The sequence below is a fragment of the Lygodium microphyllum genome, chromosome 24 (assembly GCF_053477565.2).
Source record: "Lygodium microphyllum isolate KBCC chromosome 24, Lygodium_microphyllum_v1.1.10, whole genome shotgun sequence".
Classification (NCBI taxonomy): Eukaryota; Viridiplantae; Streptophyta; class Polypodiopsida; order Schizaeales; family Lygodiaceae; genus Lygodium; species Lygodium microphyllum.
In genome coordinates this window covers 97,729,657-97,749,267 of record NC_141158.1, presented here as the reverse complement: position 1 = coordinate 97,749,267, position 19,611 = coordinate 97,729,657, and positions in this window count along the sequence as shown.

Below are 19,611 nucleotides of genomic sequence, written 5' to 3'. Positions count from 1 at the left end.
TGGTTTTGATGACCTTCTGTAACCTTCTATAGGTCTTCTGTAGAGCTTCTGTCTCTGTTCTGTTCTGTTCTGTACTGTAGCTGTTCTGGTACTGTTCTGTGACTGTTCTGTATGCTTCTGTATGTGTTCTGATGGATGAGAGTGTACCTTGGGAAAGTTTTCTAGCCTTGGAAAGAGGTGAATACAAGTGCAAAAGAGCTGAAAGAAGTAGCTGCTGAAGACTCAAGTGAAGACTAGAGTGAAGTGACAGTAGTGAGCTATGAAAGGACACTGTAGTGGCTCTGGTGACTCTTCATATCGGACATACCTCTTGGGAGGGGTATCCACGACCTAAGAAGGATTATTGAGAGTGATTTTTGAGAGATTGTAGTGAGGATATGATGTATTATTGATTGAGAGAGAGAGAGAGTCAGAGATAGCCAATTCTACTCAAACAAAGTGATTGTATATGAGAGATTGAGAGAGAAGACTATGAAGATATTGAAGATGAATACTGTGTGATGTATTTCCATTTCAAGATTGTGTATTCCTTTGCTTTCTTTGTTCTATTGATGGATTTTGTGAAGATATTGAAGAATATGGTTGATTCTATCAAATCCGTGGGAGATCTACATGATGCTGCATGAAGATTTGTTGTGCCTGGTGTTCTTTTCTTCATTGTGATCATATGAAACATGATAAACTAGCTTGTTGATGTTACAAGATAGATTTTCTTGCAAGAGAATTCCCTTTTCCTTGGTGTTCCTCTCGGGGCCCATGTTTTTGGTGCGCAGCCGGGGAAACTTGCCATCAACAAGCACTAGAAGAGGATGAAAATGAAGGAATTGGCATTGCCAAGAAGAGAAGCATTCAATGGATGTTTGTAAAGTTCCTTCTTCGATTGAAGAGTTGGAATTTCTCATAATCAAAGCCACCTTCCACAAGAAGTTCATCCCACAATGGCGGAAACACATCACCATCACGATGCATGCTATAGAGAAGCCAGTGGATCCTATTAAGGAATACGATCTGGTTAGAGATCTAGATACCTTTAAACCAAACCTTACATTTTGACAATTATTGATGTTGTCTCCCAGTTGCCGGAAAAGGTTCAAAAGTATACTGACAAGAAGATGAGGATTAAAGATTGCTCCCTCAATAGCAACAAAGTCCAATAAAGCTCCAGAGCCTGTCAAAGAAGTGGACGTGGCTAATGCCTTCCTAGATCCGGGTACTCCAGAGACTGGTGTGTGGATAGAAGACTGCTTCATTTCAAATGCATTGATTGATGGAGGCTCATCAGTAAACATTATGACGGATGTGACAATGAAGGATCTAGGCCTACAAGGTATGCAACCCACCAAATGGCTCATCAGACTGGCGGATCAGAGTAGAATCAAGCCTTTGGGCATTCTCCCATTTGTGAAGACGACAGTGGCTGGAAAAGATTATTGGCTAACCTATCTAGTGGTGAAGCCAAACTCTTATGGTACATCCTATCCTCTGTTACTGGGCAGACCATGGCTTTTTGAAGCCCGAGCAAGGACGGATTGGTTCAAAGGAACTTTGACCTTGGGTAGAGGACCCAACAAAGTGGTGCTGAAACTGTATGGTTCTCAAAAAGGACATGGATCCACCTCCTTGGAATTATCTTCTGATTCCCCTAATGAGGCTATGGATGAAACATCAGCAGACGAAGATGCTGTCAAACAAATCCTTCCCAAGAAAACAGTGGCACGTTCCTTAACAGTGGATACTGTAAGCCGACTTCCAAAAGATGCAAAGCCATTATCAATGGGTGAATACTTCTTGCATGAACCAGGAATAACTTCTGAAATCACTTCTGACAGTGAGATAGAAGCATGGATGTACTGCTCTCCCTGTTACATGGCCATAGCAGAGACAGAGACAGAGGCAGAAGGGGAAACAGAGAATCTGTTCTTCTGTTACAGAGCTCCTACAGAGACAGAGACAGAAGCAGAAGCAGAGACAGAAGCAGAAGCAGAGACAGAGACAGAGACAGAAGCAGAAGCAGAGACAGAAGCAGAAGCAGAAGCAGAGACAGAGACAGAGACAGAAGAGGATGAATATGATATGGACAAAGAAGGTTATGAAAGTGAGCCAGAAGAACCTATCCCACCTGAAGAGGCTATATATGAAGAAGAAGTTCCAGAAGCTTCAGAAGCAGACGAGCTCATGCTATGGGACAGAATGACGAAGGTACCATTTGGTCTGGTAAATGGGTCTTCTCATATGCAAAATCTTTATAAGAAATGGATTAAGAAGAACAAGCCGTCTTTCAGTAGTGGCTCATGCCATCCTCACCCATCCTTGACAAAGAAAGATGATGATGATGCACCGTGCCAACAAGCACCATTCCCACAAACCCAACAGAAATCAGAGGGTCCCTGTTATGTGACGTTCCTAGATGCGTCATCAGAAGACGAGTCTTCAAGCCAAGAGGTAATTAATTTTGAAACCAAACCCGAAACGGCTCTAATCCCATTTCAACATCTTAAGGAGCAACCTAAGTCTCCACCAAAAGAAGAAGTTGGTTCTAGTGGGACATCAGAAGAGGACACCACTCCCTTGAGGGAGTCGGATCTGTATCCAGAAGCAGTCCGTGGGACCTTCATCCGTGAAGTAGAAGGTGAAAGGCAATTAACTTTTGTGGATGCAGAAGGCACTGAACGCCACTTGAAGGTGGGTAGCAGCCTCCCAGAAGAGGAGTTGTCAACCTTGTACAACTTGTTGAAAGAGAATTTGGACGTGTTTGCATGGTCTTACAAAGACCTAAAGGGGATTAATCCCACAATATGTCAACATCATATTGACTTGGAGCTTGATGCCAAGCCAGTACGGCAAGGACAGAGGTGAATGAACCCGAATTATTCCACATTGGTGAAAACAGAGCTTCTAAAGCTTCTGGAAGCCGAGTTCATCTATCCAGTGGCAAATAGTGAATGGGTTTCACCCATCGTGGTTGTACCCAAGAAGAATGGCAAATTGCGAATATGTGTGGATTTCCAAAAGCTTAATTCCAAGACAAAGAAGGATCACTTTCCTATCCCTTTCACAGACCAACTGTTGGACACAGTGGTAGGACATGAGCTTTATTCCCTTCTGGATGGATTCAGCGGATACAACCAAGTTTAAATCGCGGAAGAAGACCAGTCCATAACAACCTTCACCACAAAATGGGAGACCTACGCTTACCGAGTGATGCCATTTGGGCTCTGCAATGCCCCAGCTACTTTCCAACGAGTCATGATGGCCGCATTTCAAAATAATCTACACGACTTTATTGAAGTATATTTGGATGACTTCTGTGTCTATAGTTTGATCCGTGAACATTGGGAGCACTTGGAACAATGGGATTTCCCTCAACCCCGACAAATGCATCTTTGGGGTCTCTTCTGGAGTTCTGTTGGGCCACATTGTCTCTGCACAAGGGATATCAACAGACCCTGCAAAGATCGAAAAGATTGCAGTTCTGACAGCACCCAGCAACCTCAAACAATTGAGGGGATTCTTAGGCCATGTGGGTTACTACAGAAGGTTCATAGCCCATTTTGCAACAAAGGCAACCTCCTTGCACAAGCTTCTGAGGAAAGATGCAGAGTTCACTTGGACGGAAGAATGTGACAAAGCCTTCCACACTCTGAAGCAGTGTCTGATTGAGGCACCCATTCTGCAACCTCCTGATTGGACGAAAGAGTTCCATGTCCACACTGATGCATCAATTGAAGGCTTAGGTGCTGCCTCTGCCAGAAGGGATCCTCGAAGCTGGATCAACCCATCTATTACGTAAGCCGAAAAGTCACTGATAGGAAACTGAACTATACAGTGACAGAGCTGGAGTGCTTGGCAATGGTGTTTGCCCTAGAGAAGTTCCGCCACTACCTCCTGTCCACCCACTTTAAATTTTATGTGGATCATGAGGCCCTGTCCTTCTTGATGAACAAAGCAGATGTGAAAGGATGAATGATGAGATGGCTCCTTCTATTCCAGGAGTTTGACTTTCAGGTGATTACTAAGCCTGGTCGTTCCCATGTTCTGGCTGATCATCTGTCGCGTATCCCACAAACGGCAGACGAGGAGCAGGATGATCTAGAACTCCCTGATGCTTCCCTATTCTTGGTAGAAACTATAACCCCCTGGTATGCAGACATTGCCAATCTGTTGGCAACCCAACAGTATCCTCCTGGCATTTCTAGTCGGGAAAGGAAGAAGCTTATGCTAGAATCAGCCCCCTACACCCTGCTAGGTGGCGCACTGTACAAGAAAGGCAAAGATGAAGTGCTCAGAAGATGTGTTGCAGGAAATGAGATTGGGATTGTTCTGAAGGCTTGCCATGACGAGCCATGTGGAGGCCACTTTACAGGAGAAGCTACAGCCAGGAAGGCTCTGCTAGCAGGTTATTGGTGGCCTACCATTCACAAGGATTCCTATGATTACTGTAAAAGATGTGATGCTTGTCAGAGAATGGGGAAACCCACGAAGACAAGTGCCATGCCACTGCAACATATCCTTCCTTTAAAGCCGTTTGAGAAGTGGGGAATCGACTTCGTAGGTCCAATCGATCCTCCTACCAGAAGGAAACAGAACCGATACATCCTCGTATGTACAGATTATGTTACAAAGTGGTGTGAAGCTAAAGCCCTAAAGTGGGACGATGGTAGCAGCGTGGTCCTGTTCATGTATGAGAATATCATTACCCGTTTTGGTAGTCCCTTAGAGCTAGTAAGTGACAGAGGTACTCATTTTATTAATAAAGTCATGGAAGAATTGACAGAGTTGTATAAGATCCGCCATCGCAAGTCCACTCCTTATTACCCCAGAGCCAACGGCCAAGTCGAAGTCACCAATCGCATCCTCTGCTCGATTCTGACAAGAACAATTGCTGCACATCGTCGTGATTGGGACGATCGACTTACAGAGGCCCTCTGGGCATACAGAACCTCCCATAAAGCAGCAACAGGATAGACACCCTTCCAGCTGGTGTATGGTATAGAAGCTGTTTTTCCTATTGAACTGGAATTACCCTCTTTGAGAGTGGCTATCAAAGAGCGTTTGGGGAACGATGATTCACTGCAACGCCGTCTCCTGCACCTGGAATGTTTGGACGAAATTTGTAAGATGGCTCTCCAATGCATGGAAGCCACGCAAGCTCGACGTAAGGCTTACCATGATAGCTTCATCAAGCACAAGGAGTTCCAAGAAGGTGATTTGGTCCTAGCCTATGATTCACTATTTGGCAAGTTTCCTGGCAAGCTCCAACAGCAGTGGATGGGCCCCTATAAGGTACTTGCCGTCAACCCTAATGGCTCTGTCCAAGTGCAGACCCTGGATGCCTCTGATGATCCCTTTCTGATTAATGGATATCGCCTGAAGAAGTACTTCTCTCCTTGGGGATCTTGACAATTACGGACACTTGATCTTTTCCCTCATTGGCGCAACACTGTACTTTTTATGATGCTACTTCTGATAGCCGTTCTTCAGCCACTCCTGATGAGGTGGATGCAACCCTCTGTCCCCTCAAACCCCCCTTCCAGCCTTGAATTCTTATCCTCTATTTTCCACCAGCGACAGTGGCGAGGTTGGTTCTGACAAATGGTCTTTCTACCATTCCCTTGCTCAATTCGAAAAAAAAAAGGAAAAAAAAAGGAAAAAATACATATTGGTCATGGGAGAAAAGGACTTAGATCCCTGTCATGCCAACCTATTCTTCGAGAAAAGGTGGAAATACCCTTGGGAATAGGGAAAAACAGAAAAAAAAAGAGGAAAAAAAAAGAGACAAAAAATAATAAGAAAAACAAATCTGTTATGAGAGAAAAGGAAGCAATTCCCTGTCATAGCAAGCCTCGTTCCAAGAAAAGGTGGTAAACACCCTTGGGCGGGAAGCTGGCTGTGGAAAAGTGTTGAGATATCAAGCTCCACTCGTGATACGCCAGGGTGACCGTTGTGCATTTATGTCACCGACGTGTCAGTTGCAGATGCGGTTGGTACACCGCCCATGAATAATAGCTACATGATAGCTATCCTTATCTACTCTAGTTCGTGGCTCAGTTAGTATGCCACCTTAGTTAGTTGAGTTTGGTTTGAGACCCATATATAGGGTTCTTCTATTTCTTTGTATTAGAGTTCTTTTGGCTTACACAACTAAGAAGAGGAAAACTGTTTTCAGCCTCCACCTTGTGTGTCTTCCCCCATTGTGCAAGCAAGAAAGCTTCAAGCGAGACTCCTTCCTTCTCTCCCACAATCTTGACATGGTATCAGAGCCTTGTTCGTGGTAAGGAGCTCAAGAAAGCAAGCCAAGCTCGCGGTGTTCTGGTAAGAGGAGCAGTGTTGCTTTCATTTTCTGTTTTGGGAGCAGATCTCTGCAGGTAGCACAGTCGGAAATTGCAGGAGTGCATTGTCTCAGGTTGAGACGCCCTTCGCGGTGAAGCAAGAGGGCAGTATATGCTGCGGGCGAGAGCTTTAGCTCTCGGCGACCCTATTTTTTTGATTTGAGGCCATTTCGGGCCCTGTTTTGAAGGCGGAAGTTTTCTGCACGCACTCAGGAAAAGGCCCTGTTTTATGCTGTGCGACCACCGTTCTACAGGTCGGTGAAAAGTTACCATAGAGATTGCATCGTATGCTTGTGTGCAGAGACATTGGGAGTTACAGAATCATCCCTGTTGCCTGTTGATGCAAAATCGTCACTAGGAAGTGACTGTGTGGTCAAATACCACTTTCGCCAGTTTTGCAGATTTGCCCTTGTGAGGGTGAAGCTGTGTTTTTGCAGTGACAGAATTTCTTGCAGTATTCTGTAATGGCGTCTGATTCTCTTTCACAGATTGTCACTGAAAAGCTTGACAAGAACAACTTCCAGGCATGGAAGTTTAGAATGACGAATTTCCTTATGGGAAAAGGATATTGGGAATTTGTTGTAGGAAATGAAGAAGAACCAGTTCTTCCTGATGTTCCCAATCAACAGCAAATGCAGGCATTCAAAGCATGGCATGAGAGAGCCAGGAAAGTTATGTACTGGCTGTCTATCAGCATTTCAGACTCTATGATTGTGCATATTCAGGATGCAAGTACGCCAAAGGAGGCATGGGATACTCTGTCAAAGATGTATAGCACAAATACGCAAGCCAGGAAAATGCAGCTCAAGCAAGAGTTGCACAATGTGCAAAGAGAAAATATGAGCATCAATGACTACCACATGAAGGTGAAGAAGATTGCAGATGCACTTGCTTCCATTGGGTCGCCAGTGGAAGATGATGATTTAGTTTCTGTGACCTTGAATGGTCTAGGAAAGGATTATGCACAGTTTCGGACATCCATTTCAGTTCGTGAAAGATTTCCTGATTTTGAGGAGTTGATTGCTCTTCTAATTTCTGAGGAACAGAGAAATGGTGGTGCATCTTCTTCAGGAGGAACTTCAAAAGAAGCTGTCTTCTACTCAAATGCTGGAAGAGGTAGAGGCAGAGGTAGAGGAGGCCGATTTGGAGGCCGTGGTAGAAATCAGAATATGCAGCAAACTCAAGAAAACCAGTCCTATGGAGGAGGACGTGGTAACTCTAGAGGCAGGGGGAGCCAAAGAGGTCGTGGTGGATGGCAAAGAGGTCAAAATGCAAACAGTAATGTTGAATGCTACTACTGTGGTAAAATGGGTCATATGGCTAAAGACTGCTATAAAAAGCAGAATGACATCATGAATGGAAAACTGCAACAAGGGAATTATGCATCTTCTAGCAGACAGGGTGATGACAGAAATGAGCATTTGTTCATGGTGCAGCACATGAACAATTCTGTGACAAGTGTAGAAGAAAGCAATGATGTATGGTATGTTGACTCAGGTGCATCAAACCACATGACAGGTCATGCAGAATGGATGGAGGATGCAAGGAAAATGGAAAAACCAGGATTTGTGGAGACTGGTGATGATACTGCACATCCTATTGTGCAGATTGGAAAAATTCCCTTGTCTATGCAGGATGGGAAAAAGAAATACTTGTCCGATGTATTTCATGTCCCGAATATCACCAAGAATCTGGTTTCAGTTGGTCAAATGGTTGAGCAGGGCTTGCAGGTCAGATTTAATCCTCATGGATGCTTTGTTGAGGATATGAAAAATAAAGGTCGCTTGATAGCAAAAGGAAAGAAGAAGGGCAGAATGTTTACATTGGATGCAGACATGTCTGAATTGAGTGCAGCAATGTTTGCACATGGGACCGGTGTAGTTGCAGATATTGATATCTGGCATAAACGCATTGGTCATGTTAATGTACAGCGACTTAAATCAATGCAGGCCCAAAATATTGTTGCAGGTTTGCCGAAATTCAAGGTTGCAGAAATGCATAAGGTATGTGAAGCCTGTCAGTTTGGAAAACAGGCAAGGAAACCATTTCCTAGACATGTTCAAGAGAGTAAGAAGCCATTGGAATTAATCCACTCTGATGTGTGGACAACTAAAGCTACATCTCTTGGAGGCTGTCATTATTTTGTCAGTTTTATTGATGACTATAGCAGAAAAGTTTGGGTGTATTTTATGAAAAAGAAAAGTGAAGTTTTTGGGCATTTCAAAACTCTTAAAGCTATGGTTGAAAAAGAAACAGGCCTGCAGATAAAATGCCTAAGGTCAGATGGAGGGGGAGAGTACCTCTCAAATGAGTTTGCAAGGTTCCTGCAGGAGCATGGCATAAAGCAGCAATATTCATGCAGTTATACCCCACAACAAAATGGAATTGCAGAAAGGAAAAACAGGCATATTGGAGAGGTATCTCGTGCCATGCTCAATGAAAAAGACTTGCCAGATTTTTATTGGGCTGAAGCAGTTGCTACAGCAGTCTACATAATGAACAGGACTTCCACTGCAGCAATACATGGAATGACTCCAGAGGAGAGGTATACTGGTAGGAAACCAGATATTTCTCATTTGAAAATTTTTGGTTGCATTGCCTATGTACATGTGCCAGATGAGCTGAGATCCAAGTTGGATCCAAAAGCTGAGAAGTGCATCTTTATTGGTTACTCTCTGCAGCAAAAAGGGTATAGATGCTATAACCCTTCTACTCGTAAGTTTACAGTGAGCAGAGATGTTGTTTTTGATGAGATGAGTAGCTGGTATAAACCAGTAAATGTGATTGATGATGTAGATGCACAAAATGGTAATGCTGCACAGAATTCACAGCAGCAGTCACAAAATATTAGTGGACCTGGAGCGTCCTCTAGCAGTGGTTCACATTCTTCGCCATGGACAGGCAGATTGAGATCAGGAGAATCTTCTCAAAGTAATGCAGATAGTGGTATGCAGGTATCACGAAAAGGAAAAGAGAAGGTTGATCAGCCCATGTTTGATGTGAATGCAGGTCACTCTTATGTGGATGGTGAATCCAGTGGCTCAGAACAGAGCATTGATGATGAGTTGGGTATTCCTTCTATTGTTACACCTGGAGTAAGGAAGACCAGGGATGTTTTGAGAGCACCTGGGAGTGAACCTACTTTGCGCAGGTCTACCAGAGCTAGGTATCCTGTGGATAGGCTGAAATATGATGGATTTACAGCCATTCACTATGCATATATGGTTAAAGTGATACAGGAACCAGAACCCACTTCTTTTGAGCAAGCCATGGGAAAAGAAAAATGGGAGAAAGCCATGGATGAAGAAATGGATGCCTTGGAAGCAAATGCTACATGGGAATTGGTACCTTTGCCTAAAGGTAAAAATGCAATTGGCTGTAAGTGGGTTTATAAGGTGAAGCACAATGCAGATGGTTCTGTGAATAGATACAAGGCAAGATTAGTAGTCAAGGGGTATGCACAAACATATGGCATTGACTATGAAGAAACATTCAGTCCGGTTGCAAGGATGGCAACCGTAAGAGCAGTCATTGCTATGGCTGCATCAAAGGGATGGTCTTTACATCAGATGGATGTAAAGAATGCCTTCTTGCATGGTGATTTGCAAGAAGAGGTCTATATGGAGCAGCCACCAGGTTATGTGCATGCTGTTCATCCTGAGTTTGTTTGCAGGTTGAAGAAAGCCTTGTATGGCTTGAAGCAAGCACCTAGAGCATGGTCTGACAAGATAGGACAGTATCTTGTCACTATTGGCTTTCAGATTTCCAAGGCAGATTTCTCACTTTATGTGAGAAAAACAGAGAAAGGTATTATGCTACTTGTCATTTATGTTGATGATTTGATTATGACAGGTGACAGTGATGAAGATATCCTTCATGTGAAAATGCTATTGAAGCAGAAGTTTGAGATGAAGGATTTGGGAGAGCTGCGTTATTTCTTGGGCATTGAGGTGATTAGATCACCAAGTGGGATTCAGCTCTTGCAGAGGCAGTATGGATTGGACATGCTGTCCAAATATGGGATGACAGGCTGTAAGCCTATTTCAGTTCCTTTGGAGCAGAATGTGAAGCTGAGCACAGATGCAGGTGAGTTTCTAGAAGACCCTACTATGTACAGACGCATAGTAGGAAGCTTGATTTATATGACTATTACCAGGCCAGATTTGAGCTATGCTGTTGGATTGGTAAGTCAATTTATGCAGGCTCCAAGGAAACCACATTTGGATGCGGCTAGACGCATACTCAGGTATGTGAAGTCCACATTGCAGTATGGACTATTTTATGAGACTGGGGTTCAGATACAGTTGCATGGATACACTGATGCTGATTGGGCTGGTAGTATTTCTGATAGACGATCTACCAGTGGATATGTGTTCTCTTTTGGGAGTGCTGCAGTCACTTGGAGCAGCAAGAAACAGCCTACAGTTGCCTTGTCGAGCACAGAGGCTGAGTACAGGGGTGCAGCAATGGCTGCATGCGAGGTAGCTTGGTTGCATAAGCTACTTTATGATATGCATCAGTCTACAGATGGACCAGTTGTCATTTATTGTGACAACATGAGTAGTATACACTTGGCAAATAACCCAGTCTATCATGCTAGAACAAAGCACATTGAGGTGCATTATCACTATGTGCGAGAGAGGGTTTTACTAGGTCTTATTGATCTAGTTTATGTCAGCACAGAGGATCAGGTAGCTGACATATTCACGAAGGCATTGGGCGCAGAGAAGCTGCGCAAGTTCAGAGACCTGCTTGGTGTGCAGGAATTGGGATTGAGCTCGAGGGGGAGTGTTGAGATATCGAGCTCCACTCGTGATACGCCAGGGTGACCGTTGTGCATTTATGTCACCGACGTGTCAGTTGCAGATGCGGTTGGTACACCGCCCATGAATAATAGCTACATGATAGCTATCCTTATCTACTCTAGTTCGTGGCTCAGTTAGTATGCCACCTTAGTTAGTTGAGTTTGGTTTGAGACCCATATATAGGGTTCTTCTATTTCTTTGTATTAGAGTTCTTTTGGCTTACACAACTAAGAAGAGGAAAACTGTTTTCAGCCTCCACCTTGTGTGTCTTCCCCCATTGTGCAAGCAAGAAAGCTTCAAGCGAGACTCCTTCCTTCTCTCCCACAATCTTGACAAAAAGGTGGCAATACCCAACAGTCCAAAAAGTGGATTCATTGGTTGATATCCCTGGGATCCAATTCCGAAGATACCTCCCTTGGTACGCTGTGTCCTGGGACTCTTTGCAAAGTGTCTACCTGTCCTCTCGCAGACAACATGTTCCTGTCCAACACAATGTTCGATTTGATGGCTACCTCCCTGGGTAAGCCTCTTCAACAACTGATGATGTGATCTTCATCGACAACCAATCGAGTGACGTGAGCTTTCATCCTAACCGGATGGGGAAGTGAGTATGGGTTGCCCTCTGTAACTATCAACAACGAGTGAGACAGAGGGTGGGGCGAGAGACCAGTTTTTCCCTTCAAATCAAATGAGAGGTGAGAAGTGTGAACGAAGTGTTGCACGCACGGGATGGGCCTCTCAATGCACAAAGCACAACTTGTTCTGTGCACTACACCATAAGGCTCCCTGGCCTTCCTTCTCGCACCGTATACCGGCACAGAGCGAGATGCACAGTTGCACCATCAAACACGCACAAGGCATACAACCTTTGCACAAGTGATCGTGAGGATTACCTCAGTGGGTTTCAGGAAAAGGCTGCCCTCTTGTATCTATCGACAGAGAGTGAGACAGAGGGTAGGCTGAGTGTGACTAGAGTTTCTTCAATCAATTACTGAGAGGTGAGATTGAGGGACATTACGATACTTGGAGTCATGTATGTTCCCGTTTCCCTATGCACCCACGGGATGGGTCTTTGCATTATCACAAGACACATCACCCTGTTCTGTACACTGCACTATAAGGCTCCCTTGCCTTCCTCCTTGCACTTATGCCAGACGGGTTGGACGCACTAATGCACCATCAACTGTGCACCCTGGCATACTCCCTCTGCACCATTCCCCTGTTGATTCCTAAACGGGGTATGTGATATGGGTTTCCATCATTCTTCCTCGAGTGATATTAGCCATGGGGCGAGTGACTGTTCTTTCATTTCATTTGAGTGATTGTGCGTGGAGTGTAGTGTCCCTCATCATCGACGAATTTCCTGCGATTCCTTCCATCAGCTACCTCCCTGGGTGCTGCCGTGTGGTCCCTTCCGTGACGGACGTGTGCCGAGAAGATGCCTTGGTAACTCTAGAAGCCGATAACAACACAGGAAGTGCCATCGACAATTGACCTTGATCCTCAACAAAATGGGCCAAGTTTTTCTAATCCTACAACTTCTGTTTCTCCGTGACATTCATGTTTTAAGTGTGGGAACGTTAGTGGCTGGCCTGTGGCGTGGTCCTAGGTCCCTGTTGCTCGGTTAACCCTATCCATTAAGGTATTAAGTGTGGGGACACGTCCCTACGCGTCTACATTGTCTACCCTTCTGCATATGCCTTAACCTGCTCATGCATGTATGCCATGCCTTGGTGTTACCCTGATGGGTCCCTTCCCACCCACCCGTTCATTTTTCACCCACCCTTGGGGCTGTTCCCTTGCAGTTTTCCTTCATTCCCTGCTTTTGCGGTCCTGTCATGTGAATGCACCCTACGTTCACCAAAGTCAACATCCAACCTTATAGCCCTGTTTCTCTCTTTGCATTGATCATTTTTCCTTTTTACCTACCCTTGTTCCGGTGCATGGTTTTTGCGTTATTAATTTTTGAAGCATTTTGCGCAAATTAGCCGGTTTTCCATGTGAATGCACTTTGCTTGCTTCAGAACCGTGATCTGATGTCATAGCCCTACCAAGCACTTTTCCCCTGACATTTTTCCTTTTTACGCCGTGCCATTTCAATACACGGATTGTCCAATATTAATTTTCCGGTTTTTTACCGACTTTTTCGTGCGTCTTTTTGACATTTTTCCATGTGAACCTGCCCTGTTTGCATCGGAATTTCACTTTGATTTGACAGCCGTGTTCTCCATGTCTTCCCCTACCTTTTTCCTTTTTCCTCCACCCTCTTTCGCCTTCTGGATTTATTATTATTAATTTTTAAATATGTTTCGGGCGTCTTTTTGGTGTTTTTCTCATGAGAACCCCTTTTACTTCCACTGGAACTGCAGTTTCACGTGACAACCCTGTGCAACCCCTTCCTACAGACATTTTTCCTTCTTACTACATGACATTCCGGTGAATGGTTCGTCCAATATTAATTTCCGATCCCATTTTCGGGCTTGTTTTTTGGGTTTTTTCCACGTGAACACGTCTTATCTCCTTCGCAACTATGTTTTGACGTGATAGGATTGTCGGGCACGTCTTTCTGCCTAGTTTTCCTTTTTCTTGCACCTCGTTCCGATGCACGGATCTCCTGATATTAATTTTTAATTGCATTTTTTAATACGTTTTTTGTGTTTTTTGCGCGTGACCGCCTTTTCCCCCCCCCCGGAACTTCTGTTGCACATTTTTCCTGTCTTCCCCCTATTGTCCTGCCCACTTTTTGTTTTTACGCCATTTTGTTTTGACGATCTGATTGGGAGATATTAATTTTTCTTTATTTTTATGTGTTTTTACGCACGCCTGTCCCGTGCGTGAACGCGCCTGTTTTCGATTTTATGCGTCTTCACGTGCCCCGGTCGCATCCGCGTGACCCGTACCGTCATCCCGGCGCTATTTCAATCTCGTCACGGTAAATTTTTTGTCCCCACCCATTCTTTCCCATGGACTATTCTCAGGCGCCTATAGGCACCCCCCCACCCTTAACCCCACCCCCCTTGGGCCCCTACCTACCCTACCCCCTATCCCTACCCCACCCCTTGGGCGCCCCACCCTTCGGGCACCCCCCATCCTATGGGCCCCTTCCCCTTCCCCTATGCCCACCCTTCGGGCACCCTCTGGGCCCCTGCCCATATCCCCTCCACCCCTTCCCCCCCCCCCCCCCCCATGCCCTACCCTACCCCTCCTCCTTTCCCCTAGCCCGTCCCTCCCCACCATAACCGTTTCCCACCTACCCTCATCCCCTCCTCCTCTGCGTTCTTCTCTTCTCCTCTTGCTCCTCCCTCCACCCTTCCTCCTCTGCGTTCTTCCTTTTCCCCCTCCTCCTCCTTCTCCTCCTTCCTCCCTCTCCTCCCCTCCTCCTTCTCTCCTCCCTTCTCTCCTCCCTCCTCCCCATCCTTCTCTCTCCCCTCTTTCCCCTCCCTCTTCCCCGCCTCTGCGTGCCCCTTCCGCCCCGCAGGCCGCCTCATCCCCTCGTCACCTGCCACATTCCTCCAAGCCGTCCCCTGCCCCGCCCGTTCCGGCCGCCCTGCCCTTCTTCTGCCCGTCGGCCGGCCGGCTCCCCTTGGCGCACGCCAGCGTGTCCACCACCGCCATCAACGTCGTGGCCTGCTGTTGGTTGGGCAGCGCCGGTAGGAAGAACCCCCCGCCTGGGACCCAGACGCGTGCCATTCGACCCGCCGCTGCCCATCATGGAGCCCCGCCTCGCCGCCTGACGGTGTCGCCCCCGCCCCCGCCCGTTGACGACACCCATTCCGGTCCCCCCGCTCGCCTGCGACTAGCGCCGCCTCCTGGCAGCCGTTAGCTCCCGCCGCCTACCCTCCTGTCGGGCCTCCTCGGCCGCCTGTTCACCCCTTTCCCCCCATTACCCCCATTCACACCTTCCCCCAACCCCCAACCACCCAACCCCCCCCCCCCCCCCCCCCCCCTCCAAGCCCCTATTCACCCCACCACCCACACCCCCCTCTAAACCCCCATCCCCCCACTGCAAACCCACTAACCCACTTACCCCCCACTATACCACCCTTTTCCACCACCCCCCAGTAACCCCCACACATGCCCTTGTTCCCCCCACTGTCACCAACACACACCCCTACCACCATCTAAGCCCCCTCTTTCCCCCCACCATTACCCACACCCTTCCCCCACCTAAATCCCCCTTCCCACCATTACACATCACCCTACCCTCCAAGCCCCCTTTTCCCCACTGTCCCAAAACACACAACCTTACCCCTGCAGAAGCCCCCGTCCCACACACTCGCAACCATCACTTTCAACCCCCCTACTCCCCTGTAAGCCCACTGTCCTACCCTGAAGACCCGCAACAAACAACCCTACCCAAACCTGGTTTTCCCTCGAGACGCCGCCACACGCATGAGTGTGTGATTGTTCGATTGTTCGTGCTTGATCGTGTGATTGTGCGGGATCGTGTGCGGACGATCATTAGTTGGTTGCTGCATGTGCGGACGATCATTAGTTGGTTGCTGCCACGCAGCCTGTTGCTGGGTATTTTTCCTAGATTTTTAATTAACACACCCGCAAATTCTTTTTCAATTTACAAAAACACAAAACAACACAAAAACATTGAAAAATACAAACAATTCATTAACAAACCACTTTAAATTCTGAAAAAATTACCGAAAAATCTAGGATAATTTCCTTTTATTTTTGCAACCCATGGCCATATTTTTCTCAACTTGTAAATTTCAGACAAAAATATTTTTACCCATTTTAAAATTCCAAAATCTTTTCAAAATACCCAAAAATATGATAAAAATTCATTAAAAATGTTAAAAAAATCCAAATTAATTTTTGAAAAATTCATAACATTTTTCTTAACATCTTTATTTATTTATGGCATATTTTTCTCAGCTATCATACTCTTTTATTTCACACCTAAATTCCTTGCAAATTAAACCAACACAAAAACAACATATAAACAACACATTTTTCATCCAAACGCCAACTCAACATCTTAAAAAAATCAAGATATTTTTGGATTGAGGAGAGCGCATTCTTTGCATTTTCATACACCCACTACCAGGTATTTCCCTTTTATTCATTATTTAAAAAAAAATAACAAACAAAAGCTCCCCCAACACCCACGGTTAATATAAAAATACCACACAACCATGAACAACAAACCTAACTGCCAACATGGTACGCGCATTCGCGCTCAACACACATATTTTTTAATTAAAATAAACCCGCCGTTCACTTCGCACGCGCTACGTGCGCTACAGAGGCACTTTAATTTTTAATTAAAATGAACCAGCCGTCACAAGAGCACACACTGGCAAAAAAGCGCTCCACATCACCTTAATTTGTAATCAATGAACTTGCATTTAGAGACCAAGTCTGGGTATCAAAGTCCGGGATTCGACTTAAAGCACCGTTTTCATATAATAATTGGTAATTAAATTTATAATAAGAAACCGCTGTTTTCTTGCTAAGGTTTATCACTTAATAAAAATTCACCAATTCTTAATAATTTATTAAAATCAACCCTTCAGTAAATTAATTCTCCCTCACTGCACTTAATTTCCCTTTTTAATGAACGGTTTCGTGGGATGGGTATGTGCAGTCATTAGATTTATTTCCATGGTTAAACACTGGTTTATCAACGATGTAGTCTTGATATGTGTCGGATGTGGTCTTATTTTGGTTCCACTTCTTTGTTACGGTTACGGGTACGGTATGCAGTATTTTCTTTTCTTGCCCGATACGGGATTCTGGGTGTTTGTCTGATGCATAGCATGAAGCTTTCGGTCGCATATGTCTCAAGGTCATGTCGAATTTTTTCTAGGTTGTGGTTTGCTTGGGGTTAGTTGGTTGAGTCCCGTTTTATTGTTTTGGTTATTCTCTTATCCTTGGATTTTTGTCTGTTGCTTTGCAGGCATTCTCCTTGATTGTCTGTGTTTGTGGTGTGTGTGTAACCATCTGAATGGCGCCTTCTCATGCTCCTCCCCCTATCCAGTATGTCCCATTAGTCAGTAGGGATTACTCTTTCCTACTCACTTTTGAGCCTCTCACGAAGGCGGGACTTGCTACTTTTGTGGCTACCTCCTTTCCATTGCTTCCAGAGGATCCGTCGTTATGTGATGAGTTTCTGGCCTCTTACAGCAAGAAGGTAGGACTAGTCCAGGGCATTTCTATGACTTTGACACCTCGCGGCTTAGGGAAGGCTCTGTCTCTTCCCTCAAAGGTAAACCTTTTGTTACCACTCGTCAGCTTTTCTCTAATGAAGAGATTCTGAAGCTGTTGCAAAAGCAGACAAGGGAAATGCTGGATGTTAAGAAGGTGATCAACTCTTCAGGAGTTTCCTTTTCTATGATCACTAATCCCGTATGGAAGACGATCTGTCAGTTTCTTTAGGACAGGTTTATGCCTGCCAAAACGCCATCCCAGTATTTGTCCAAAGAGCTTTTTACAGCTTCCCGGATGGTGTTGAAAGGAGTTGCTATTGATTGGAGCACTTACCTCCTCACTAAAATGGATCAACATTTCATCAAAGTCACCCGGGGTAATGTTACCAATGTCACATATGGATTATATTTGTCTGCCTTCTTAACTTATTCAGGTTTACAGAAGACTATGCCTTCACCTCCTCCATCAAATCCAGTACCTCCTCCTCCACCTTCAGATGAGTCAGAACCTATTGACATAGAGGATGATGATTCTCCGCCTCCCCTGGTCATCCAGCGCAAACGCTTGAAGCGGATAGCGGATAAAGCTCCTTCAGTACTTCCTTCAGTATCCATCCCTACTACCTCTGGCAGTGATCTCCCTGGGTATCTCACTTGTAATAACCTGTTCAGAGCACATCGCGAAGGATCCTTGGACATATCAGTTCCCTCCCTGCACAGTCTAATCTCAGGAGATGCAATTCCTTTCCTCTGCAAAGATATTCGAAGTTCCATTGAATTGTCAGTGACAGCCTGTGTTCAATAGCTATACGCGTCCTTTTATGAAGAACTCATGCAGTCTAAGGACCAGTTGCATAAGGCAACATTCGAGTTAGCTTCTGCTAAGGATACCCTAGCAGATTTGTTTAAGCAAATGGAACAACAAACCCAACTGGTTGCCACCCAACGAGATGAGATTTCTTCTTTGAAGATCCAGTTACTAGAGGCTCAATCACAGGTTACTAGCCTTTCAGAGGAGAAGGAGAGGATGTCCAGAGAAGCACAGGAGTTCCAAGCTATCTTAGATGACAAACTTTTAGCTTTACAAATTGCTAATGACACAGTGGCATCCCAAGCCTCCCAAATCCAGCAGCTGCAAGATCAACTGGCAAAGTCACGATCTGTTCCTCCAAGCCCTAATGTTCCCTTGATCCCTTCTCTTTCATAGCAGGACTTGGCTGCTCTTCAGAGACAGGCTACTTTGTGTCCTCTATTCCAAGATAAAGTGGAAAGATTGCAATCCAGAATGGACTTGTTATGGTCTACCTTTGAGCAGTTTCAGGAATATGTTCTACCGGACTATTCTTTCTTTGTCCACTACCACTTACAGAAGTTGGTCTTCTACATGAAGCTTTCCACGATGGATTTACCTCTTCCAGAGGATGGATGGAGTGGGGCTTGGTCTGTTGAGTTGTTGACAGAGGTAGTAAGGATGGTGTTTGAAGATTCTGTCACGCCAGATACCATGTTGATGTCATACATGTATCTACGAGGCGACTTGTTAATTCCAGATGAGGTGGATATGGCATGGTATGTGGGGGATGCGGTTCTACAAGCTGTTTTGTATGTCAATCATTTGGAGTTGCGCATAGCTGACATGTTCCAGAGTTACTCCTCCAAAGTGGCTAATTGTCATGATAATTCCTGGCATCCCATGATTGATTCTGTGGTCCTGAATCAAAGACAAAACACAGCTCCTATCTCTGCCCAGAGTACTAATCAACTGAGGATGGATCTCTTAGCCTATTTTAAAACATAATCCATTTGATGCTACCTTCTTTGATGCCTATCATCGACGATCTCTCTTAGGACCTTCTGTTCCTACCCTCCTCTATTACCAACAAATGGCTCACCGCTATGCTATATATCTTTCCCTTTGTCAATCTAATTCCACAACTATTTTACTCATTCTTTTCCAACCTTCATCTTTCCTTCAAATTCCAATTTTTACATACTGTTCCTTTATTGAGGATAGGGTATTTTCCCCTTCTCCACCCTGTCTTTCTCCATCTATTCATGTACCCTCCACATTTCCTATTTATCAGTTAACACCCTTCCTTAGTGATTCCCTCCAAATTTCTGCCACTCCTTCTTTAACCTTTTCTTCCTTTTATGATTTTTCTTATCCCTCACTTCATCCAATTTTCCTTATTCCATTACCCTCTCCTAACACTTCTATATCTCAACCACCTCAGTTGGTTAGTGACTGTGACGGGTTTGATAATCAGATTTCCAGAAGAAGGGGATGGAGTTCGGATGATTGTCTTACAGGAC